General features: G+C 46.8%; 1 protein-coding gene across 2 annotated transcripts in view; it reads right to left on the minus strand.

Moving 5' to 3' along the window:
• The window catches only part of PGPEP1L (pyroglutamyl-peptidase I like), a 36,859-nt gene that overhangs the window by 4,531 nt on the left and 5,897 nt on the right, over positions 1–26,431 (minus strand). The gene's annotated exons all lie outside the window — the stretch shown is intronic.

Below are 26,431 nucleotides of genomic sequence, written 5' to 3' on the forward strand. Positions count from 1 at the left end.
GGCAGGCCCAGGCAGGCCCAAGCAGGCCCAAGCAGGCCCAGCGCCCAGCCGGCTCGGCGCTGACCGGTCAGTGCCCCCTCTTCACAGAGCAATGCGATTCTGCTTCTGGATTGGCCCACGAAGCCCAGACCACGGCAGGCCACAGCGGGGGCCCCCTTATTTTTTTTCCCCTACCTCAGCTTTTTCTTGCCACCCCACACCAAGCCAGTTGAGAGGAGAGGAGAGAGGAAGCAAGTCCCTGGACATCTCGTGGGTCTCCCAGCCGCTGTGGGGGCCTGGGGGCCAGCTTTGGGGAGCTCCTTTGCATGACCTTCCTGTGCCTTCGTAACAAAGTGGGTGGCTTAGCACCAAACTTTATCACCCAAGCCTGTAGGAAAGAAGTCCAAAATCCAGGTGTCGGCAGGACAGTGCTCCCTGTGAACCTGTAGGAGGAAGACCCCATCTGCTTCTTCCAGCTTCCCGGAGCCCTGGGCTCCGCAGTGTCTCTGCAGGCTTCCCGTCATCTTTCCTCTGCACACAGCTGCCTCGGAGTCCAGGTTCCCCCCGTTTTTTAAGGACACTTAGCCCCTAACACCATCTGAGGCCCTGCTTCCCAGAAGGCTGATGGCATCACTCTGGCCAAAGTAGAAAGCGCTGGAAGCCAAACTTCATCCTCCTGGGAATCCACAGAGCCAGTGTGGGATGGACGGCATTCGTCATTGGACTCGACACTTCTGTGTTTTTTTATTTATCTGGAAAATGATTCCCAGGAGATTAAAGCATCCTGCTTCTGCTCATCACACGTTTCCTTTCAAGCTGCCCATCTGATGCCCAAACTCACTTGACCATGGGCTGGAGCTCGTGTGCCCCCGGTGGGTTCCAGTGGACCCCCGGGGCCAGGGCCCAGCTCCACAGCCAGCCCGCGAGAACCGCGGCCCAGGACACGCAGACGTGGGCTCTGGGTGGAGTAAATACAGATGTCCCGAGCTGCGTCCCGTCAGCTCTGGCCGTTTGTTGCCACCCAGTCAATGAAGAAAAACTTCCAGTGTCTAGAGACCTTCGGCCGTGAGAGCCGCACACAAGGGACTGTGGACCCGTGTCAACTTGAACTTAAGTAGGTGGTGCCTTCGAGTTACTCTCCAGCGTCTTCCTGGTGTATGTTCTCTTTCGAACTAGAACGTCACTCTCTTCCGCTTTCTTTCCACTGTCGTCCTGACACAGGAAGAGCCTGCCGCTTGGCGGGTCGGCCCTGTCGCCAGGGACTCTTCTCAAGCGCAGAGCCTCCCCTGGAGGAGGTGACCCCTGCCACCCACACCGTGCAGCCGGAAGTCCTGAGGACTGCTGGGTCCCCTGGAGCCCTTCGAGCTGGGGGAGGGGCAGGGGGTGGATGGCAGCTAAACCCAGCAGAGGACAGAGGACAGACAGGAGAGCCACTATACCTCCACAGGCTGCAGGCCTCGCCTGGGCCCTGGCCAAGCCCCTTCCCAAGACCCTGGGAAGTCTGCAGCCATCCCGAGGTCACCAGGACAGGTGGGGGACTGTAGAAGTGTAAGAGGATCCTGTGGACCGAAATGTGTCCCCCCCAAATTCATAGGCTGAGGCCCTAACCCCCAGTGCGAGGGTACTTGCAGACGAGGCCCTTGGGAGCTGATGGATGAGGTCAGGAGGGTGGGGGCTCCAGGATGGGATTAGTGTCCTGATAAGAGGAAGAGACGCCAGAGCCTTTCTTTCTCTGCCACGTGCGGGCACCTTGATCTCAGACTTCCCAGCCTCCGGAACTATGAGAAATACACGTCTGACCACCCGGGCTATGAAATTCTGTCATGGCAGCTCGAGCTGACTGATACACGGGGCTTCGGGTCAGTAATGACATAGGGCCTAGCTGAGTCTCCGGTACATGCCCACTCCGCCATCCAGCTCGTTCTGAAGCTTGAAAGGGCCACACACAGCCCGGGACTGCAGTCAGAAGCTGACGTGGCATATTGAGGAAACTTTTCTAACTTGAAATCATGGAGACAGTCTCCAGGCACTGCTTCACGTGGACAGTCGGCTCACTCTCTCATTCTTTCTCCTCTCTCTCTCTCTCTCTCTCTCTCTCTCTCACACACACACACACACACACACACACACACACACTTGGTGTCCTGGGCCACCTACCCAGTGCCCATGGCAGACAGAAGCATTTTACAAAAAAGCAGCCAAGCCGGTGCTCATCACCAGCCTCAGCCTGGAACGAGGTGGGTGCAGGGCAGGAGGGGGCGCAGACAGAGCCAGCCCCAACTACAGTGCCACGGGGAAAGGCCTGGGCTTTGGGGTCAGGAGGACGCTGGTTTGAGACCTGGCTCTGCCACCTTCCACTGGGTGAACACGGGCATGTTACTTAGCCTGGGCGCGACTCAGTTTTCTCATCTGTTAAATGGGGAGAGTGAAAAGTCCGAGGAGTTTTCACAAATGTTGAGTGAGAGGATTCACAAAAAAGTGCCCAGCGCCGTGCCTGGCACATAGTCAGGGCCTTATATGAGGGATCAATGCTTATAATTAATCCATATTAATTTGAGAAAGTCATGCAAGGATTTATTGAAAGTGACATTTAGTAGAATTTGATGAGCCTGGGGCCTGTCGGAAGCAGTGAGTAGAACATTCTGCATAAGCAGAAGGCAGGCCTCCTCTCTGCCGAGAAGGGCTGCTTGTTTTAGCAAAGAGAGTGCAGGTTCTGTGCAGACCTGGAGGGAGCCAGGGGTTCGTGCTTCCCGGACTGGCACACTTTCCCAACTAGAAGTGCACTGTGTTTTCTGCTCAAGGAGGAGAGAGACAGAGCCTGGCATGACCACGCTCACCATGGCGCCATCCCGGGCGCTGGGCCAGACAGAGGAATGACAAGGCGCAGCACGACACAAGTGCCCACGCAGGGCCCATAAACCCTCAAAAAAGCCCGAACCCCACCAGTTGCAAAGGTCCTGGGGAAGTGGGGAGCCCGCCTTCTGCCTCCTTCTCCCACTTCTTCCAGGCTCCACATCTCCTGAAATCTGGTCCCCAGGAACACATGGCAGTTTAACAAAGGGAACCGAAGGAAGAGAAAAAGACACCAGTTGCTCTCTGAATTTTTTCAAATCCGCCGAGGCTGTGGCACCAACTGGTGTTGTAAAAACAGTTGCTGCTTTTTCAAAATGTGATTGCTTCCGCTATCAGATGAGAGTTCGGGGCTAGTACCAGCAAGCGAGAATGTGTCTCTTCATTCAGTCATTCAGGCAAAACTCCCGGACAGCCGGCACTGTCCTCTGCCCTGGGTTCAGCATGTCCTGGAGGGTCACATTCTTAGAGGAAACATGGACTAGAAACGGGAGGTGATGACAGGATCCTGGCAGGAAGGGCTGGGTTGGGCTTCAGAAGCCCAGGGGTAAGATGGAAGGAGCCCAAATCTTGCCTCTTCCATTCCCAATTGTGTTGAGTTTGGGCAAGTCATTGAAACTTGCTGAGCCTCAGTTTCCTCATCTGTAAACCACAGTCAGATGGGACCTCCTTCATTGCTGTAAAAGGCTGCTCTAAATGTTAAGCCATGCACATGGATTTGCAGTCTGAGAGGGCTGCGCGGAGGAGGGGGCTCTGACCAGGGCTTGGAGGATTAACAGGATCCTGCCAGGGAAAGCAAGAGTGAAGCTTGGAGATGTGTGGAGACACTCCTCTCTTCCTTCCTCCTTCCCTCCCTCCCTTTCTTCATCCCTCTCTCAATGAATTTATTGACAGGAAAACCCCTGAGAAGAAATAAGTTAAAAAAAAAAAAATCAGGATCTCAGACTATTTCCTGTAGCCATTCATGGAAATGGAAACATACTGAAATGGGTATCCCTTGAGGAAAGAGGGTGATTCTTTTATTATTATTATTATTATTATTATTATTATTATTATTATTATTTTATTTTATTTTTATTATTATTATTGCAGTATAATTGACACATGTAGGGGCAATTCTTATCTCTTTTTATACTCTTCATAAGACTTTAACAATGGGTATGTATATACTGTTTTTCTGGTTCTAAAATCTTTAAAAAAAAAATAGTTTGCTCAGTAGACTAGCTTCCCCTGGAGAATGCTTGCTCTGTAGGGGATTATGCCTGGCACCTCATCAGAACCTTCCTGATGAAAGGCTAACAATGCCCCCATTTTACAGATGAAGAAACTGAGGCCCAGAGAGGCTACGATTAAAAGAAGGGAGGAATATCCAGGAAGGATATGTTAGCACAACAGTGGGGTCAACTGTTTAAGTAATTTGGGAAAGCATAAGTGATTTGGGAAATCTTGGGATCCTGTTTAAAGGTCACTCTCTGGGCACTGGGGTGGCTCAGTGGGTTAAGCAGTTAAGCATCTGCCTTCAGTTCACGTCATGATCTCAGGATCCTAGGATTGAGCCCCACATCCGGCTCCCTGCTCAGTGGGGAGTTTGCTTTTCCCTCTCCCTTTGCCCCTCTCCCCACTCGTATTCTCTCTCTCTCAAATAAATTTTAAAAATCTTTAAAAATAAAAAAGGTCACTCTCTTTTCCTTAACAATGCCAAGTTCCCTTCTCCATATGTGACAACTGTCCCAGCATACTCCTCTAAGTCATTCCTCCACACTCGTGGGTCATGGTCTGAAAAAGCCAGTAACAAAAACAGAGACCCCTATAATTCCCAAACCTCTATCTGAAGCAGTTGTTTCCAAATATTTTGATCATGTGCCCCTATTAATAAAAGATTTTAGTGTGCACACAGATACACACACACACACACACACACACACACACACACACACACACAGAGTCATTAGCTGATATCTTGATGTCTCAAGGCATGATACACCCTTTAAATAGTCTTCATTATTCCTAAGCGGATATAAATCTGTATTTCCAAAGGTTTTCTTAATTCCTCCTCTTGGGGGTGGGGGCAGTGTCTTATCAGATGGTCATTGTTTTTATGTAAAAACCTTGGCTGGCGAAGAGCTCTTTGGAGGAGGAGGGGAATATCAGTTACTTTCACATGTTTGCTCAGGTTCTCATTAATCATGTAATCTTTTATTTGTGGGTTTTTGCAGATTATATTTGTGAAGGTTCCTTGATCATAATTGAAAGATTAGTTTAATTAAAACTGGATCATATCATCCTGAAACCCATTAACTTGGCTGAAATACTTGTAATAAATTAAAGTGAATCAGAGAGGAAGGGCCTCTTTAGCACCAATGGCATCCCTCACCCCAAGGGTGAAACGTTCCTTTGCCCCTCTGAAAAAATGTGTTATTTCACATTTTACACAATCTTGTGCAGTATTGCAATTCACTTTCCTGCGCAAATACACACCGGGGCCCGTAGCAGTCTAGCTATGAAATACCAGTCAAGGTTAATTTCTTTAGTATTTTCGTAGACTAAAAACATAAAAATTCACACCTGTTAGGATGGCCACTATAAAAAAAAAAAAAGAAAGAAAGAAAATAACAAAGTGTTGGTGAGTGTGTGCAGAAATTGTAACCCTTTGCACTTCTGGTGGGAATGTAAAATGGACAACAGTGCAGAAGTTCCTGCCTGTATGAAAAATAGAATTACCATATGACCCAGCAGTCCTGTTTCTGGGTATATATCCAAAAGAACGGAAAGCAGGATCTCAAAGAGATATCGGTACACCCATGTTCATCGCAGCATTCCTCACCATGACCAAAAGTGGAAGTAACTCAGACGTCCATCAGTGGACGAATGGATGAACAGAAGTGTGGTGCACCCTAACAATGGAATATTAATCGGCCTTAAGAAGGAAGGAACTTCGGACATACACTGCAAACCTGGATGAACCTTGAAGACGTGACACTCGGTGAAATAAGCCGGTCCAAAGAAGACAAATCTCGTGTGACCCCTACTTATACGTGGGACCTAAAGTAGTCAGACTCGTAGAGACAGAAAGTAAAATGATGGTCCCCAGGGGTGGGGGGCAAGAGGAAATGGGAAGTTGCTCTTAGTGGGTATTAAGTTTCACTCTTGCAAGAGGACTTGAGCTCTGTTGCATTAACAGTATGAACGCACTGGGGCGCCTGGGTGGCTCAGTCGGGTAAGCATCTGACTTTGGCTCAGGTCATGATCCCAGAGTCCTGGGATTGAATCCCGCATCAGGCTTCCTGCTCTGCGGGGAGCTTCTTCTCCCTCTCCCTCTGCCTGCCGCTCCCCCTGCTTGTGCTCACTCTTTCTGTCAAATACATAAATAAAATCTTTAAAAAATATGAATATACTTAAAATTATTGAACTGTACACTTAAAAATGGTGGAGATGGTTAATTTTATGTTTTTCATCACAATTGTTAAAAAACGTAGAAACGGAAATCCTAATGTCGTCATCCTCTAGCCCAGTGGTCACCTTGCAGACCCCGCTGTGGAAATGATTTTGGACTCTCAAGTGGGTGCTGATGTAGCAAGTACTGGAATGACCTCAGGGTGGGGGTGGGGGGCTGCACACCTCTGCTTAGGTACTGGAAAGGAAGGGTTGTCTCAGCAGGCCTGGGCTGCTGAAAACCTACGTATTCCCAGGAAAGACTTGTCTTCGGGACTGGCCCTTGGCCGGCTCCTGGGAAAGGAGCTCTGAGCCCTTGGGATGTTCTCCCTGGTAAGAGTGGTTTTGTATGCCTGAGGCATTGGATCGCATCATGTACTTAATTAGAGTTTCTGTTTCTGTTCTGGAGTCGGAGTGGCTGAGGTCAGCCAGGTGGGCACTGCCTGCCTATAGGACTGACCCTCCCTAAAAACCAGGGCTCGGATGAGCTTCCCAGATTGCAAACACTGCACACTTGTTGTCATAAGTCACTGCTGGGAGAGTAACCCGGACCCCCAGAACTCCCCTGGGAGATGGTGCTTAGAAGCTAGCGCCTGGTCTGTCGGGGTCTTTGTTCCATGCCCCTTTCTCTTTGCTCAGTCGGGTAAGCATCTGCTGTAGTAAACTGTAACCATGACTATAACAGCTTTTCTGAGCCCTGACTCCAGTGTATTATGGAGCCCGAGGGTGGTCTTGGGGACCACCTGACACAGAGGACTCTCAGGGTCTCTTGGGTCCTGTTTCTTCCTTTAGAATCATTTCTCCTGGGGCGCCTGGGTGGCTCAGTCGGTTCAGTGTCTGCCTTTGGCTCAGGTCATAATCGCAGGGTCCTGGGATCGAGCCCTGCATCAGGCTTCCTGCTCTGCGGGGAGTCTGCTTGTCCCTCTCCTTCTGCCACGCCCCCTGCTTGTGCTCTCTTGCTCTCTCTGTCAAATAAATACATTTTTAAAAATCTTAAAAAAAAAAAAAAGAATCATTTCTCCTTTCTTTTTACCTCCTAGCTTTTGGTCCAAGCAGGAAAGAAAACGATTTTCTGTTTTCATTCATTCATTCATTCATTCATTCATTCACTTTTTCGGGATTTCTTGAGCCCTTCCTTCCACCAGCCATTGCGCTGCCCTGTTTCTAGTACGAGTGGGAAATGCCCATGGAGGGTAAATGTCCTCAGAGCAAGTAGAGGGGGGCAGGGGAGACCAGGGCCAAGTTGGAGGACACTGGACATTGTAGGAGTTGAGAGAAGAGACTTGGAGCCTGGTGGATGCAGGTTCAATTCCAGACATGACCCCTCGGACTCGCACTCAGGCACTTGACCTTGGACGAGTGACCTAGGCTCTAGGAGCCTCAGATGCCTTATCTGTAAAACAGCCCTTACTGCTCCCCTTGCATTGGCTCTTCACAGTGGTGTGTCCCCCGAATTTGACACATTCGGGGTGTTTTCAGTGTTTTGGGGAAAGCTACTGGCAACGTCCAGGAGGTCAAGATGTTGAATATCCCTGAATATCACACTTTACTTTATCCCACACTCTCTATGCCGAGATCTTAGAATACTACTACTAACTCCACTTCCAACAATATCATTACTGAAAAGTTGAAGATTTTCTTTTTTTGCTTTTATTTTTATCCTTAAAGTAAATTGCTGTGTCTCAAAACCACTCTCTCTGTGTGATCACGTCACTAACTAGATACACTTTGAGGCTTGTTAACTGAATTTGTTTTTAATTTCTATGGGTTGCTTTTTAAAAATGTAATTTTGTTTTCTTGGTACGCAAAATACTCTACATGGTTTCAACGTTAAATCCACAAAACAAGCTTTTCTCAGAGAAATACAGTCTCTTCCCCTCCATAGGAGATCATTTTTTAATTTTATGATTTATCCTTCCATCTTTTTATTATCATAAACAAATATGGAACATTTATTCAGTACCCCTCATTCTTACTATATAATTTCCCCATCATTGTGCATATGTCTTTCTCACATTTGCCAGTGTATCTTTGGGAGAGCTTCCTAGGAATTTGCTGGATTCTAGGCTGGAAGCATATGTCTCTTTGCGATGTATTGCCAAATTCCCCTCCATCAGGCTTGTACCATTTGCATTCCCACTAACAAAGCGTGACAATGCCCATCAGCCTCACAGTCTCGCAGAGTCGCTGTCACACTTGTGGATTTTTGCCAATCTGATCTTAGTGTAGTTTTAATTTGCTTTTCTTGTATGAACAAGTTAGAACATACTTTCACGTGGTTGAGAGCCATTTATACTCCTTTCTTCGTAAAGTGTCCTTTCACATCTTTGACCCATTTTTCTATAACATTATTCACCATTTTGTTTTCTATTCATAGAAGCTCTTTACATATTAGGGATATTGCATTTTAACTTACAAGTTTCTCAGCTGCATTGGGCCCATGATGACTGGACAGGACTGACTGGGGAAAAGAAAGGACAGGAGGCAATCATCCTGTCTGTCTAGCCAAAGACTAGCAGTGGGGGGTCTGCCAGAAAGGAAGGTCGGTGGGCACTGTTGCCATTAGACTTGGCTGAATGCATCTCCAGTGGTTTGGTCCCAAGAATAACGCCACACCCTCATGGTCTGTCAGCAGTGCCCCTCAGCTCTTGGGAGGTCCCAGTCCCCACCCGGGGGCCTGGGCAGATTTAGGCTTTTGGGTACCCCACCTCCATCCCCGCCCGGGGCCTATGGAGGCTGCAGGTCTTCTTGGCAGCCAGGAGCCGAAGCTTACCCATAACAGTGGAGTCAAGGGTGTTCGGGAGGGCTGTTCCAGCTGGAAGGGTGGGACTTCCTGCTCTGGGTGGCTGTGGGGAGGCTATGGGGGCCAGAGTTGGGAGGGGGGTACTTCTTCAGTCACGTAGCCCTGGCAAGAGAGCCATTTTACAAAATGAATTGCTCTCCGAGTATCAATTTGCCTCCAGACTCCCTGAGGCCGCTCAATGGGAACTTTGTCTCTGCAAGAGAATGGAAACGCTCTCTCATTCCATTCAGCTCACGTGACTTTTTCCCAATGAATGACAGAGCGGAACAGTTTACCCCAAGTAATCTCGTCCCACAAGAACACTCCTCTGGCACGTCTGGTCTCTAATTAGCTGGAAGCTCGTAGTCAAAGGAACCTGGGTCGTTAAGTGGAGGCACAGACAGGCCGCCTCCACTTCCCCTCTGCCTCTTTCCCCAGCTCAGGTACTGTGGTCCCACGATGATGCTACCCACGGATTACCAGCAGGTGCCGCGCCACCTGGAACACTTCCAGAGCGGCTTCTCCTCGTCACTCAGGTCCTGGCTGAAATGTCACCTACTCAGAGAAGTCTTCCGGCCCACGTCTGCGGGAGGAGCTCCCCAGGCACCACCCACCGTGTCACCTGAGCTTCATGCTTGGTGGCCCTTCGCACTCGCTGACATTGTCTTGCTTAGATTTGACTTCTTTCTGGTCTGTGTCCTGCCACAGAAGGCCTGCACCACAGGGACCGAGGCCGAGGCTCTAAACAGGAGTCGGCATGCGGGTGTGTCCCAGATGTTCTGGAATCAAGCAAAGAGTGACCCGCCTGTCTCTGAATGGTGTCCCCATGATGAGGGAACGGAAGGCAAGCTGAGGACAAAGCAGAAGCTGACACCCTGCAACCCTTCCCCCTGGGATGTACAGAACATTCCTCAGGCACTCCTGGCTGCCCTAAAGGACAAAGAAAGTTAACCTACAGATACCACAATCCTGCAAGACTTAAGTCTCCCTCAGTTTGCAAATGTCTTAGCAGTTCACAAGAACAAAGCATTTCTGTCACTAACCTAGTTTCTAGAAGGGAATAAAATACAACTAAATGTCTTAGAGCCTGCAGACCATAGACAGATACTTCTAGGAATCCAGGAAGTTCCCAACTATCTTCATGTAATACCTGGCTAGAGGGGAAAACAACTTAACTCGACCATGGCAAGGCCTCCGGTATCTTGTGAATCTTCTTTAACATAGAAAAACCCTCTTGAAACCTCCCTTTTTCCTCACCTCCCCCAACCCCATAGTGTATAATCAGCCACCCCCACAACCCCGGGGCAGCAGCTCTTTCTGCCCACCAGTCCTGTCCCAGTGCTTTCAAACGCCGCCATTTTGCACCAAAGACACCTCAAGAATTCCTTCTTGGTTGTCAGCTCTGGACTCCACCCCACTGAACCTCAGTTATATCCCACAACCTCATCACCCACAGATCCCCAATGGTGGGGTTCTTCAGTGGGATTGCAGGATTATTCCAAACAAAACACGATAATCTGCCTACTTAGGCTTCCAGAATTTTATCAAACCATGTTTCCAATCACCAAAATCTGAAGGTTTGAGTGACCAGCGCCTTATCGGACACACACTGAAGAGGGAACCAGGAATCTTTGTCGTCCAAATCAGCAAGGAAGGTGTTTCCATGTAATTTTATTTTCAGTTTGTTTTCCTAAATCGAATGTGAGAGCTATTTTGGCCCCTGCGATCTATTGGTTATGAGTGACAAGCCATACCGCTTGGGATCCACAACTGTAAAAAACTTGGAACAATTTTTCCAAACATACAGATGCAATCTAGTATTATCGGGATTATTTTCAGTATCTACAAAGTGACCAGTCAAGAAACTCAAAGGAATTGAGTTCATGACACCTCTCCACTCCTTTCATTGACCTTGATCCTTGACTCTTTTTTTTTTTAATGTTTTTTTATTATATTATGTTAGTCACCATACAGTACATCCCCGGTTTCCGATGTAAGGCTCGATGATTCATTAGTTGTGTATAACACCCAGTGCACCATGCAGTACGTGCCCTCCTTACTACCCATCACCGGTCTATCCCATTCCCCCACCCCCCTCCCCTCTGAGGACTTCAGTTTGTTTCTCAGAGTCCACAGTCTCTCATGTTTCATTCTGCCTTCTGATTACCCCCCCTTTCTTTATCCCTGTCTTCCCCTACCGATCTTCCTAGTTCTTATGTTCCATAGATGAGAGAAATCGTATGATAATTGTCTTTCTCTGCTTGACTTATTTCACTTAGCATTATCTCCTCCAGTGCCATCCATGTTGCAGCAAATGTTGAGAATTCATTCTTTCTGATAGCTGAGTAATATTCCATTGTATATATGGACCACAACTTCTTAATCCAGTCATCTGTTGAAGGGCATCTCGGCTCCTTCCACGATTTAGCTTTGTGGACAATGCCGCTATGAACATTGGGGTGCATATGGCCCTTCTCTTCACTACGTCTGTATCTTTGGGGTAAACTCCCAGTAGTGCAATGGCTGGATCATAGGGTAGCTCAATTTTTAACTTTTTAAGGGACCTCCACACTGTTTTCCAGAGTGGCTGTACCAACTTGCATTCCAACCAACAATGTAGGAGGGATCCCCTTTCTCCACATTCTCTCCAACAATTGTTGTTTCTTGCCTTGTCTATTTTTGCCATTCTAACTGGCGTAAGGTGGTATCTCAGTGTGGTTTTGATTTGAATTTCCCTGATGGCTAATGATTTTGAACATTTTTTCATGTTGTGTCTGTTAGCTATTTGTATGTCTTCATTGGAAAAGTGTCTGTTCATATCTTCTGCCCATTTTTTGATTTGTTTATTTGTTTCTCGTGTATTGAGTTTGAGAAGTTCTTTGTAGATCTTGGATACCAGTCCTTTATCTGTAGCATCATTTGCAAATATATTCTCCCATTCCGTTGGCTGCCTCTTAGTTTTTTTGACTGTTTCCTTGGCTGTGCAGAAGCTTTTTATCTTGATGAAGTCCCATAAGTTCATTTTATCTCTTGTTTCTCTTGCCTTTGGAGATGTGTCATGAAAAAGGTTGCTTTGGCCGATGTCGTAGAGGTTGCTGCCTATGTTCTCCTCTAGAATTTTGATGGATTCCTGTCTCACATCGAGGTCTTTCGTCCATTTGGAGTTTATCTTTGTGTATGGTGTGAGAGAGTGGTCAAGTTTCATTCTTTTGCATGTAGCTGTCCAATTTTCCTAGCACCATTTATTGAAGAGACTGTCTTGTTTCCACTGGTTGTTTTTTCCTGCTTTATCAAAGATTAGTTGCCCAAAGAGCCGAGGGTCCATTTCTGGGTTCTCTATTCTGTTCCATTGGTCTATGTGTCTGTTTTTGTGCCAGTGCCATGCTGTCTTTGTGATCACCGCTTTGTAGTACAGCTCGAAATCCGGCATTGTGATGCCCCCAGCTTTGTTTTTCCTTTTCAACAGTTCCTTGGAGATTAGGGGCCTTTTCTGGTTCCATACAAATTTAAGGACTATTTGTTCCAGTTCTTTGAAAAATGTCCTCGGTATTTTGATCGGAATAGCATTGAAAGTGTAGATTGCTCTGGGTAGCATGGACATTTTAACTATGTTAATTCTTCCGATCCATGAGCATGGAATATTTTTCCATCTTTTTATGTCTTCCTCAATGTCTTTCAAGGGTGATTTATAGTTTCTAGAATATAGGTCCTTTACGTCTCTGTTTCAGTTAATTCCAAGGTAACGTATGGTTTTTGGTGCTATTGTAAATGGGATGGATTCCCTAATTTCTCTTTCTTCAGTCTCATTATTCGTGTATAGAAATGCAACTGATTTCTGAGCATTGATTTTGTATCCCGCCACATTACTGAATTTCTTTTTTTTTTTTAAAGATTTTATTTATTTATTCGACAGAGATAGAGACAGCCAGCGAGAGAGGGAACACAAGCAGGGGGAGTGGGAGAGGAAGAAGCAGGCTCCCAGCGGAAGAGCCTGATGTGGGGCTCGATCCCATAACGGCGGGATCACGCCCTGAGCTGAAGGCAGACACTCAACCGCTGTGCCACCCAGGCGCCCCATGAATTTCTTGCCTCTTGATCTGAGAGTGCTGCTTTAATAGGATTTACATAACAATGTGACGCTAATCAAGCCAGCAAAAGTTTCAAAAATCCTCACACTTTCCCCTCCATCCAGTGTGGGGTGTGTATGAAGCGACCACACTCACATTCTCTGTTGCTCGAAGGGGGAGTTGGTATATCTCTTCTGAGAGGTAATGTTGTTTCATGTGGTAGAGAAGCTCTAGGATGGGCCCCACTATGGACTGAATGTTTGTGTCCCTCAATAGGCATATGTTGAAACCCTAACCCCCAATGAGATGGTAATTAGAGGTGGAGCTTTGGCAGACAATTAGGTACAGATGAGGTCATGAGGGTGGGGCCCCTATGGTGGCATTAGTGGCCTTAAAAAGGCAGGATGAGACTAGCACTCTGTCTGCATGCCTGAAGGAAAGTCTGGGTGAGGTCATAACCAGGAAGAGGGCCCCCATCAAAAACCCAACCTTGCTGGCACCCTGATCTCGGACTTCCAGCCTCCAGAACCGTGAGAGAGTGGTCAAGTTTAAGCTCCCAGTCTATGGTATCCTTTCACAGTAGCCTGAGCTGACTAAAACAGTTCCCAGCGACATGCACTTTCTAATATTCACGCCCTGGTGTCATTTCCTCTTCCCACCATGAGTCTGAGCTGGCCTGTGACTCATTTTAACTAAGAGAATTCAGCTGGGTCAGGGCCTGACCTATACCATTGGTGTCTGGCTACCCTACTGGGGAGACGTCATGTGGAGAGGACAGAGGCCTTGCTGTCCCAGTACCCCAGTCATGCCTCCATGATCCTGCCCTGGCCTCCATCTCAATGCAACCAATGAGAGACCCAAGCAAGATCAGCGGAAGAACTGCCTAGCTGAGCCTGGCGGTCCCACAGCACTGGGAGGGATAACAAACCGGCGGTTGTTTGATACCAGTAACTTCTGGGGTGCTTCGATGTGCAGCAATATGAACCCAACACACAGCATGACAGTAAGGATTGGGAGGGCACACACGATACTGCTTCATTAGGTGTGCGTTATAATCTGTTTTCCTTTGTGCTTCCTTGTGGTCTTTGGAGGTCTTGTGTAACTGCTCGTGTGGAATTGGAAAAAAGAACACCACGTGTTAAAACTAAGGTGTGAGGGGCGCCTGGGTAGCACAGTCGTTAAGCATCTGCCTTCGGCTCAGGGCATGATCCCCGTGATCTGGGATCGAGCCCCACATCAGGCTCCTCCACTGGGAGCCTGCTTCTTCCTCTCCCACTCCCCCTGCTTGTGTTCCCTCTCTCGCTGGCTGGCTCTGTCAAATAAATAAATTTTTTTAAAATCTTTAAAAAAAATAAAATAAAATAAAAAATAAAACTAAGGTGTGTGTTTCTTGCTTCCTTGGGAATGTAACTTTTCTTTAACAATGATATTCCTCCAAATATATAACTTTTGCTCCTACCGTGTTCTAGCCTGTGCGAGGTGCTCATGACAAACTGGGGACTGGGACAGACAAGGGGGAAGTCGGGCAGATACTGGGAACAGTGTAATGGGGGTGGGGGGTCGGGGGGAAGTGGCCAAGTTCAGTAGCAAATGTGAGCAGAAATAAAGATTCATGGTGAAAGAAGCCAGACACGAATGGACAGCTATTGTATGATTGTACTCATAGGAGGTAAACTAGAATAGTCAAATTCATAGAGAAGGAAAATGGAATGGTGGTGACCAGGGGCTTGAGGGAGGGGGAGATGAGTTGTTACTGTGTAATGGTGACAGAGTTTCTGTTTGGGATGATGGAAAGTTCTGGAGCTGGATCATGGTGATGGTTGCACAATGATGTGAATGTACTCAATGCCATCAACCTGTACACTTCAAAGCATTAAAAGGTAAATCGACTATTATATGTATTTTGCCATAGTTTAAAAAAATTTATGGACCTCGCCGTCTCGCTCCACCACCAACATTGTTTAGCTTGGATAGAAGTGCAAACTGAAGACAGACTGAATTCCCAGTGACATAGCTCAGGCTGATGCCTCCATCTTTTAGACAGGGCTAATAATTACGTGGGGAGTTTTTAAAAATATTTATTTATTTATTTGAGAGAGAGAGAGCACGTGAGTGAGCAGAAGGAGGGGCAGAGGGAGAGAGCGAATCCTCCCAGGACCCTGAGATCATGACCTGAGCTCAAATCAAGAGACAGCCACTCAACCAACTGAGCCACCCAGTGCCCGTTACGTGGGGATTGTAACGAAGCCTACTCTTTTCCATATCTGAAAGTCTTCTGGTGTTTTATGGCATCACGATCTAGAAGTCCTCTTCTCAGATGAGGGCAAGAGACTCCAAAAGGGAACAGTGTCTGAGCTGCTGGTTTACTGAGAGTGTCTCAGAATGTGAGGGATCCTGAAGAGAAGTCATCATGGATGGCAGTCATTCCCACATAAAGGCTGTATTGCAAACCCAGCGCCATCAAAATGTGAATGTCGGGGCGCCTGGGTGGCACAGCGGTTAAGCGTCTGCCTTCGCTCAGGGCGTGATCCCGTCGTTATGAGATCGAGCCCCACATGAGGCTCTTCCTCTATGAGCCTGCTTCTTCCTCTCCCACTCCCCCTGCTTGTGTTCTCTCTCTCACTGTCTGTCTTGATCTCTGTCGAATAAATAAATAAAATCTTTTTTTAAAAAATGTGAATGTCTCCCAAGGAACAGGAGAAAAGGTGGGGACACCTGTGACTCCCAGGTTTTTCTGGAGGCAGGCGTCAAAGGATGGCAAGCCAGTTGAAAGAGGGTCTTGCTAAGGGAAGCTCATGATTCAATGTTTATGTGATGTCTATGAGCTGAACTAAGACTTCACAGGTTATTGTATTTGGTTGAATGCTCACAGCTGCCTTTTAAGCCAAGACGGGGAGAGGAAAGGAGGACCTGGTTGACCTGGGCTTGAGGGAGGGAACAATACATTGGGAACAATAACCATACGGTATCCACCACAAAGATTATTAGGACCCCAGAGAAGTCAAGCAAACTGGCAAAAAAAAAAAAAAAAAAAAAGAGGCCTTAGTGACTGATGGGAGCAGTTTGCGTGTGGAACCAAGGCTGGAAGCCAGGCAGTGGTAAATGAGCTTGAAAATTAATAGAAATCATTGTCTCCCTCTCCCTCCCTCCTTCTCACTCTCTCTCTCTTTTTCCTTGATCAGTCTGGCTAGAGATTTATCAATTTTATTGATTTTTCTCAAAGAACCAGCTTTTGGTTTCTTGCATTTTCCTTGTTAGCATTCTGTTCTCTATTTCACTGTTTCTGCTTTGATCTTATTATTGCCTTTCTCCTCCTAGATCGAGTTTAATGTGCTCTTCTTTTTCTAGTTTCTTACAGTAGAAGCTGAGGTCATCGATTTGAGACCTTTCGTCTTTACTAGTGCTGTCGTTCAGGGCTACAAATTTCCCCCTAAGCTCTGCATTAGCAGCACGCTGTGAGCTTTGACATGCTCGGTTTTAATGCTCATTCGTGTCCAAAGACTTTCTAACTTCGCTTTTGACTTCTTCTTTGAGCCATGGCTTATTTAAAAGGGCATTTAGTTTCCAAATATTTGGGGATTTTCCAGGCATCATTCTGTTGTTGATTTCTAATTTAAATCCACCGTGGCCAGGGGACATACTTCGCATGACTTGGAACCTTTCGAATTTCTTCAGACTCATTTTATAGCCCAGGATATGGTGTATCTTGAATGTATGGTAAATGTTCCGTATGCACTTGAAAGAGTGTGTATTCTGCTGATCTGGGTGGAGTGTTGTGTAAATGTCAATCAGGTCAAGTTGGCTGATGGTTTGTTTGAGTCTTAGGTACATTTGCTGATTTTCTGTCTGCATTCTATCACTTATTGAGAGAGGGGTACTAAAATCTCGAACTAAGGGCACCTGGGTGGCTCACTCGGTTGTCTGCCTTCCGCTCAGGTCATGATCCCCGGGTCTTGGGATTGAGCCCCTAGTCAGGTGCCCTGCTTCTCCTCTGCCTGCCACTCCCTCTGCTTGTGCTCTCTCTGTCAAATAAATAAAATCTTAAAAAATATGTAAAATAAAATCTCTGGCTAAAATTGTGGATTTTTCTGTTTTCTTTATACTTCTATTCATTTTTGCTTCATGCATTTTGGAAGTGCTGTCATTAGGGGCATACATGTTTAGGGCTGTTATGTCTTCTGGATTAACTGACCTCGATTAATTGGCGGCTTTTTCCGTAATTGCTAAATGGCTCTCTCACTCCAAATTTGACCTCTTCGAACACAGTTACCAAGACGGGTAAAAGACAGGAATAATTTTACAAGTGGCAAAAAAGAGGGTGACCCCAGCAGCCTGAGGACGGATACCCGAAATGCATCCTGTGGCTCCCCAAATATTTCCCCACCCCTGGGGGACACAGTGCCTAAAGTTTGACTGCCGTAGATCCTTTGGGTTCATGAGCCCCTGTCTGGATATTTTTGCAAAGGCCTGCAAGACAGGAAACACGGCCTCAGCACACCCTCCTGCCCAGAGAGAACGTGCAGTGTGTACGTGAGCATGGGGCCAGGGCTGGGAGAGTCGAGCCTTACTGAGGCTGGTCAGGGGAGCAGCGTAATCCTTCACGATTGTAGATGTCAGTGCAGCGCCGGGACCTGATCCAGGGCATCTCAAACTGCCTCTCAGCCTGCAAGCTCACAAGGGCCCCCATGGGTCTGGAATCCTGGATGCACATCCCTGATATCATGCTGACATTATTTTTAAGATTTGTAATGTGCTGGGTGGCTCAGTCAGTTAAGCATCCACCTTCGGCTCAGGTCATGATCCTGGAGTCCCAGGATTGAGCCCTGCATCGGGCTCTCTGCTCAGCGGGGAGTCTGTTTCCGCCCTCTGCCTCTCACCCAGCTCGTGCTCTCTCTCTCATAAATAAATAAAATCTTTTAAAAAAAAGATTTGTAATGTGCTTATCATGTGACTTGATGTGAGGGTGGAGAACAGAAAAAGTAGGTCCAAGAGCTTTTTGTTAGTTTTTCCCCAAATTCTGTCCCTCGCCGGAATGAAAAGGCGCCTCAAATCCGACACCGGGCGGCCGCGAGTAAGCAGCATGATTTCCAGGGTCCTGCTTGTTTGCCGACATTCCCCTGGTGTTGGGCTGTGTGTGTTGCAGGATACAGTTTCATCATAGTTACCGCCACACAAATACAGCATTAATCCCCTCGACGTTCTGGTCTAGACTCTACAAAGCAAGATAAACAGGCCAGAGTGCTTTCCGTGCCGATAGAATGTGTAATCCAGAAAGGACATGATAAATTTCATCAAATCGAAGCCTCAGAGACGGGACGCCAAGCATCATCGGATGAACCAGCAAGAAAGCAAAAGCTCTGCTCAACTATGGCAAAGCGTCAGATGCAATTGACTGGAAGATTCATCTAACTGGAGGATGCCCAAGTGCTTTTCTTTTTTTTAAGTGGTTTTTTGCATCAATAAAATATGATGGGTGAATGTGAAGGACAGGAGAACATGCTCAGACTTCTACATAAGAGTAGTGCAGTTATTTAAAAAGCATGTGCCTTAGTTTAACCCAGTACAGCCAAGCACATGGTGGAAAATGAAATAGGGAGCTGTGCGTTTCCTTTGGAGGAGAGGGGCCTCAGGGATCAGGGATTGTAAAGGAGGTGGGAAAGGTTTCGAGAGAACGTGGACTTTTGAAAGGAAACAAGCCATAGTATAACATAACTATCCAGGAGTCCATACCAATGTAAAGAAATGATTAAAAAATACATACATAGATTGGGGAGGGAAGAGCCAAATCTTGCTTGCAGGTGCCTTCCAAATAATTTATGCAGATACTCTGCCCTCAAGGGGGTGTCACTCCCTACTCCCCAAAGGTGGGCTTAGCACTGTCCTTCCAGAGTATGATACGGGAAGGGAGTTCAGGGGAAAAGCAACCTAACAGTTAGGAACCTGACAAACAGGTCACCACGGTCAATATCAGTGGTGATCAGTCATATTGATGTGCCCTTGACATCATGGGAAGAGAATGGCACTTGACCTCTGGTGCTCTTCCTCCCCCAAATCCATAATCCTAGTCTAATCATGAGAAAAACATTCGACAGATCCTAACTGAAGGCAGAGTGTGATACGTGGCCAGTACTCCTTAAAGCCATCAAAGCCACAAAACAAGGAAAGGCTAAGAAATTGTAACAGCCAAGAGCCTAAGGAGACCTGAAGACTGAGTGTGATGTCATATCCTGGATGGGCTTCTGGAACAAAAAAAGGACATTAGGTGAAAACTAGGGAATTCTGAATAAACTATAGACTTTAGTTAATGGTATGTTAATGTTGGTTCATTCATTGTGACGAAAGTATCATACTGACGTAAGATGTTAATAAGAGGGGAAAGTAGGTGTGGAATATATGGAAACTCTCTGTACTATCATCACAACTTTTCTGTACATCTCAATGTGGTTTTTTATTTTATTTTTTTACGATTTTATTTATTTATTTGAGATAGAGAGCCAGAGAGAGAGCATGAGTAGGGGGCAGAAGGAGAGGGAGAAGCAGGCTCCCCGCTAAGTAGGGAGCCCAGCACAGGACTCTATCCCAGGACTCTGGAGTCATGACCTGAGCAAAAGGCAGACGCTTAACCGACTGAGCCACCCAGGTGCCCTATTTTTTCATTTTTTTAAGTCGGCTCCATGCCCAGCAAGGAGTCCATCTCAGGGCTTGAATTCACAACCCTGAGATCAAGACCTGAGCTGAGATCAAGAGCCAGACACTTAACTGATGGAGCCCCCCAGGCACCCCTTGTCTCAATGTGTTTTTAAGTAAAAAGTTTATTTAAACAGACAGGAGAGAAGTCAGAGAGTCTGCTCTGCTTTGGCCACTGGGAAAGAGTTGAAGATGCTGCTTTTGCTGGGGGGGGGGGGGCGGGGGGGGCGGGGGACGCACAGATAGGTCCTAGGAAAGTGCTGGTGTCATTTTGCAAGATCTTGCTCTGGGTCTTCAGGTCTGTCCTCCTGTCAATGTGGGAATGGATTTAGGGTTTAGCAAGAACTAAATCTTTGACTCACTTGTCTGCAAATGGCAAGTTCTCCCCCAAGTAAGCAGACGAAATGCATTTCCCTGGTTGTTTAATAAAAGCGTGGTATTTATGGGGAGGGCTGTGAAACCATAGGAGACACTCTTCATGAACATGGAAAATCCACCAATGCGTGGGTTTTCTCTTTACTCGCCTTCATCCAGGGGGTTCTCTGCAACCCAGCTTCCTGTGGGGGCTCTCAATGCCTTCTGCCCACGACCCAGGCTCCTTGCCATGCGCTCACATCTGCCCCCTATTCTGGTGACTTCTTGTGCCACTGTGAAATGAGAATGCGGGGACAGTCCTGTTCCATGAGGTCCTGGGGCCAGCACGTGCAGGAACACAGCTCCTTCTCTTCCCACCAATACAATGGGTTCACACCACAGTCATCAGACTGAAGAGAGGAGGTGTAAGAAATCACGAGAAAAGGGGTGCCTGGGTGGTTCAGTCGGTTAAGCATCTGCCTTTGGCTCAGGGGTCCCGGGGTCCTGGGATCGAGTCCACATTGGGTTCCCTGCTCAGCAGGGAGTCTGTGTCTCCCTCTCCTTCTGCCCCTCCCCCTCACTCTCTCTCTCTCAAATAAATAAATAAAATCTTAAAAGAAAAATAATAATCCATGAAGTAGCAGTCTATCAGATGAATCAAGGCCTTCCTACAAAGAAGATACAGATGAATCAAAGAAACAATTGACCTTTACTTGGAAAAGTGAACAGTCCCCTGCTTGTCCCCGCGTGGGTGGCGCGGGTCCCACCCTTCACGGTAAAATGCCGTCTGGCGTGGTGCATCTTGAGTTCTTCTGACGCACTGCCCTTTACTTTTTTATTATTATGATTTTTTAAAGCAACATGTAATGAAGGCACGACGCCACTTCGTCTTTGGAGTAAAGAGAAATTATTCTGTATCAAATTTATGAAATCTGGCAAGAGCCTTGACCCTCTGGCCACCCAGGCTGGGTTTATCTTATGTGCGGTTACATAATGTCTTGGCCCAGCTGACCCAGGATGTGATTTACAAAACTTTTGTTTTATTTGTTGCCTTTCCAGGCTCAGGCACTTGTAGAAGAGTTAAGGACCTAATTCCTTTTGAAAGAATGTGAAGTGGTCCCGGCTCCAAAATTAAAGTGTCCAAACACCGGGAGACAATGCTGCAGCCCTTGCATTCATAAGGCCATAGATAAACCTTACGGACAGGGAGGGGCACCCACCGCGGGCCAGCGCGATGTTAAAACACTTCGGCACATGCTATTGATAAAACAGCATTAAGTCTCCCTTCTGGGAGCTTGTAGGAAATGCCTCTTTTCATCGTGGACTTCTAGCATTTATATTATTTTTCTATATTTTCCTTCTTTTAAAAACACTCTTCTCCCATTTAAGAACAGCTACAACAAGGAGCGCCCGGCTGGCTCTGTCAGGGAGTAGGCGACTCTTGATCTCGGAGTCATGAGCTCAAGCCCCACGTGGGATGTAGAGCTGACTTGGGTAAAAACTTCTAAGAGCAACGATAACAAAAACGCATTCAAGGTATTATTTGTTAACAGCTCACCTCTCTTAGAGGTGAGATGCTGTAAGTGGGCGATAAGACTTCCTTTTCCTCCCTGTGATTCCATAATGCCCACTTACGACACCTGCCACGGAGTAAGTGCTCATTGAACAGCTCCCCTGATATTGACAAGGTTGCCATTGCTAGGGGAGAGCGTGGGGGTAGGAAAGAATAGCACCGGGGCGCCTTGGTGGCTTAGTCAGTTGGATGTCTGCCTTCAGCTTGGGTCATGGTCCTGGGGTTCTGGTATCGAGTCCCGCATCAGGCTCCCTGCTCAGTGGGAAGCCTGCTTCTCCCTCTCCTTCTGCCGCTCCCCCTGACTAGTGCTCTCTCTCTCTCTCTCTCAAATAAATAAAATATTGAAAGAGAAAGAAGAAAGAAAGAAAGAAAGAAAGAAAGAAAGAAAGAAAGAAAGAAAGAGAAAGAAAGAAAGAAAGAAAGAAAGAAAGAAAGAAAGAAAGAAAGAAAGAAAGAAAGAAAGAAGGAAGGAAGGAAAAGGGAGAGAAGGGAAGGGAAAAAGAATAGCATTCATTCATGTATCCAGCCACTGGAACACATACTTCAGGCTAGGTCCTCTGTGGGGATAGGGACATGTTGATAGAGGTCCCCACAGATGGTGTGGTACTTATACTGACCTAGGGAGCTATGTGCCCTTTTGGGCATTATTTCACCCATCTGAGTTTCCATATCTGTATAATGGGTCAAACATATTTACATTATTCAGGTTGGACCTCTGCCTTAATATGGCCGCTTAAATGATTAGCTCTGCAAAGGATGTCCTGTTGGCAGTCTGTTGGTACCTTCAGTGGACACTATCAACGTGATCCCAAACCAGAATGAGAAAGTCTAACACTGAGTAGAGTCTGCAGACATGTTGGTGGAAGCCACAGAATGACCCAGGGTGGCCCAGGAAGTGAGAATGGTCCTGTGGATTGAGAGTGAAGAGACCCTCTAAATTCATCACAAGTGACTCTGCCCTGGAAAAAAAAAGCCAGAAAGAAGAGCAGAGCAGAAACCAGAGACCCAGAGCAGGGACCAGTGGAGGAAGCAAATGGGGGTGGCCATGGGTGCTGGGAGCCAGGCTTGGGCTCGCTTCCTCATCAGCAATTAGGGCGGCTTCTGTTTAGGTCATCACCACTGTAGTACCTCATGAGCTAGGAGACTGAGCAACCTGTTGCCTTGTCTGTGTCTCAGGTGCTGGTGGGAGAGCTGGAAAGGGGGTGGAGATGAGCTCATGGTAGAGGGTCAGCCATGATGACATGGCCGTAAGGCTAAGGCATTTGGGTGAATCTCCTCACTTTGCTCACCCAGGAGTCATTGGGTAGTGTGGTCTGGATGTTTCTTGAGTTCTAGAAAGTTTATAAGCCATTATTGTGCTGGAAGTGGTCCTCCTCCTCTGAACCAGATGTCCTTTTCCCCCAGGGGAAGACAGAGGCGAGTGGGATGAACCTGGACTGCTCACCAGGACCACCTAAGACTGGAATCTAGATGCCATGTGTCTTCAGGCCAGATACTCAGCCTCCCTGCGCACCCATTTCCTTACCTGCAAGACAGGAATAAATATCAATTTCTCTGGACTGAGGGAAGAACTCCACAGCTCCTCTGCCTAAAGTGTCCCGTGTGGTACCCAGCACATGGTGGTTTGAGAATTTATTCCCACTTGCCAGAAATTAGCCTGTCCTTCATCCTACATCCACTACATGGCCATCCCAGAGACCACTGGGGTGGGGGTGGGGGGCAGTTTTCTCTCATTTGGCTTTAGGTTCTTTTCTTTCATATGTTCTCCAGAATGAAGTCAATCCCTTCCCCCTCCGGGTGTCTCCTAGTGTAGCACTTCTCAGAATCTGCTTTGAGTTATAATGATTTTACTTAAGGGCTACCTCCTCTCCCTAGACAGAAACCTCTACAGGGAACTGTCGTATAAGAAGGAATATATCTGTTTTTTGTCCTGAGTGGCAGGAGTGTGTTTGTTATGCTAATGAGGCGATGGGCAGGGTGGGGTTCCATGCGTCAGGATGTCAGGTGCCCCTCTTGGTGCTTATTTTTATGAAAATGTCTTCATTTCATTCTTGTTCTTCAAAAATAATTTCTTGAAAGACAATTTCAGGTTGACATTCCCCCCCCCCCCCCAGCGTTTTGAAGATACTATTCCACTGTTCCCTGCCTTTTACTATTGTTTTAGAGAATTTTACTCTCATCATATGGCCAATTTCTGCAGGTGGCCTATTTTTTCTCTCAGGCAACTTTTCAGATCTCTGTGTCTTTGGTTTTGTGCGGTTTTACTGTGTGCATAGGTGTGGATTTTGTTAATCGTTGCTTGGTATAGTTTGTACCTCTTATCTCTGTGGAGTCATGTCTTTCATCACTTCCGGAATCGTCTCAGTCATTGTCTTCAACTATGGCTTCTCTTTCATTCTTATTAGTCTCTCCTCATGGAACTCTTATTAGCCCTATGTTAGAATACCTTGTTTTATTATCCATATTTCTTAATTTCTTTTTTCACTTCTTTGTCCACATTTTTTAAAGCTGCCCTTTGAATAACCTCTTCAGATCTATCTTTTAGTTCACTAATTTTCTCTTCATCTGTCTCTGAGCTGCCATACGTATGTATATTTATGTGTATATTTCACAATTCACCCATTTAAAGTCTATAATTTAAAAAAATGAAGTCTATAGTTCAATGATTTTTAGTATATTCACAGAGTTGTGCAACCATCACCCCAATCAATTTTAAAATCTTTTCATCACCCTTGAAGTAACCCTGTACCCATCAACAGTCATTCCCTATTTCCCCCAATTCCTCCTCACCTGCCCTCGGCAACCACTAACCTACTTTACGTCTCAACAGATTTGCCTCAGCTGGACATTCATCGAAATGGAATCCTACACTGTCATCTTTGGTGACTGGCATCTTTCACTTAGCACAATTCTAAACTGCCTTATAAACCATCTGTTGAATTCTTCACCTCAACAATTTTTTTAAATTTCTATAAGACCTCTTACTGCCTTTTTCAATGTACCTGATCTTTTGATAGTCTCTTTTTCTGAGAGTCTCATTTCTGTGATTCCATCTTCTTTAAATATTTTGCAGTTATGCTATTTTATGATGCTGTCTAGCAGGATGATTTAGGATCTCACATTCTTGAGATTCTAAATCTGCTTCTGCTGATTTTTCCTCAAAGCTGTTCATTTCTTTATGTATTTGGTGATATCTGAATGGAAACTACTGTTTAGTTGATCTTAGTTTGTGAAGAAATCTGAGGGTTTAAATCTTCAAGAGAAGTTGCATACGCTTCTGCTGGGAGCTGGGGTGCTAGGAACCACAGGAGCCCCTTCCCACGGTCTAGCTTAAAGTTCAAGTCTTGGTTTCATCGCAAGCCCCTTCACCGCTGACTGCTGATGATGGTGTTTGCCCCCTCCCCCCACCTTTTGTGTCACTCCTTCAGGCAGCAGCCCTTCCTGTGTGTGACATATACATGCCCATGATGTCACGTATGCAAGCTTTCCTGGAGAGCATCATACTGTACGCCCAGCAATGCACAGAACTTCTGCTCTATCTAGGAAGGGCCCCTCAGAGCACCTAGTTTACCATCCTGTCTCCGCTGCCTGAAAGCCCCTAGCCTGCTTCTGTTTCTGCCCTGCTTCTCTGGATTTATTGGTCAATCCTGAGTCTCCCAAATAATCCTCCCCATCATTCCATTTCCTGTGTGACTCTCCAAACCCAGAATCTACTGGCCCACAGTGAGAAGACTGACTGATAGAATAGCTTCCCGGTAATAAGGATGACATCTGTGAGCACCAGCAGTGTGCCCTGTCCCGTTCCAAGGCGGGGTGGGTTTTTTTGTTTTGTTTTTTGTTTTTTTAAGATTTTATTTATTTGAGAGAGCATGAGTCGGGAGAGGGGCAGAGGGAGAGGGAGGAGCAGACTCCCCCAACCCTGCTCCCGATGAGTGGGGAGCCTGATGTGGGGCTCGATCCCAGGACCTTGAGATCATGACCTGAGTTGAAGGCAGATGCTTAACCAACTGAGCCACCCAGGTGCTCCCCATTCCAAGGGTTTTACATGTGCTAACTCCCATAGTCATGACAACCATCCACTTTGCAGATAAGGAAACTGAGGCAGAGAAAAGCTGGGGGGGGCTTGTTTTGGGTCCCACAGGTCGCAGTTATCAGAGCTGGGAGGCAAATTCAGGCAGCCTGCTCTTTTTCCTTTTTTCATGACGGCAAAAAGAAATAGAAGGGCTCGGGGCCATCCAGCATTCAGCAGAAAAAGCCCTGTTTTTCGAGGAAAAGGCTACAGACACCCGGGAGCTCACGAAAGCCCTGACCTGGCCTTTCTGGTACGATGTGTACAGCAGTGAGGCTTGGCAGTGAGTCTGGGGTTCTCTGAGCTCTTTTTCTGGCTGAAAAAAGAAAAAACAACAAAACAACCCAAATTCTAACTCAAGAGTCACGAGTTTCCTTGACTGCATCTGTCGGATAGTCTAGAAAAGCGATGTTACAGTGGCTGCAAATCCGTGACTCAAGTAGCTTTGTGGCATTTTCAGCTCCCCTGGGACACCCTGAGAATAGACTCAAGACCCTACCTTTGACTTGATCCAACAGAGGCATGAAATTGACAGTCAAGTGTGAATCAACAGCCAGCTGTGTTCTAAGCCACTAAGTGACACCCACGTGGGACTGGCAGGAGGCATTTGCTTCAAGGAGGAGGGGCGGTCCCCTCTA

Source organism: Ursus arctos, unplaced genomic scaffold (assembly GCF_023065955.2).
Source record: "Ursus arctos isolate Adak ecotype North America unplaced genomic scaffold, UrsArc2.0 scaffold_28, whole genome shotgun sequence".
Taxonomy (NCBI): domain Eukaryota; kingdom Metazoa; phylum Chordata; class Mammalia; order Carnivora; family Ursidae; genus Ursus; species Ursus arctos.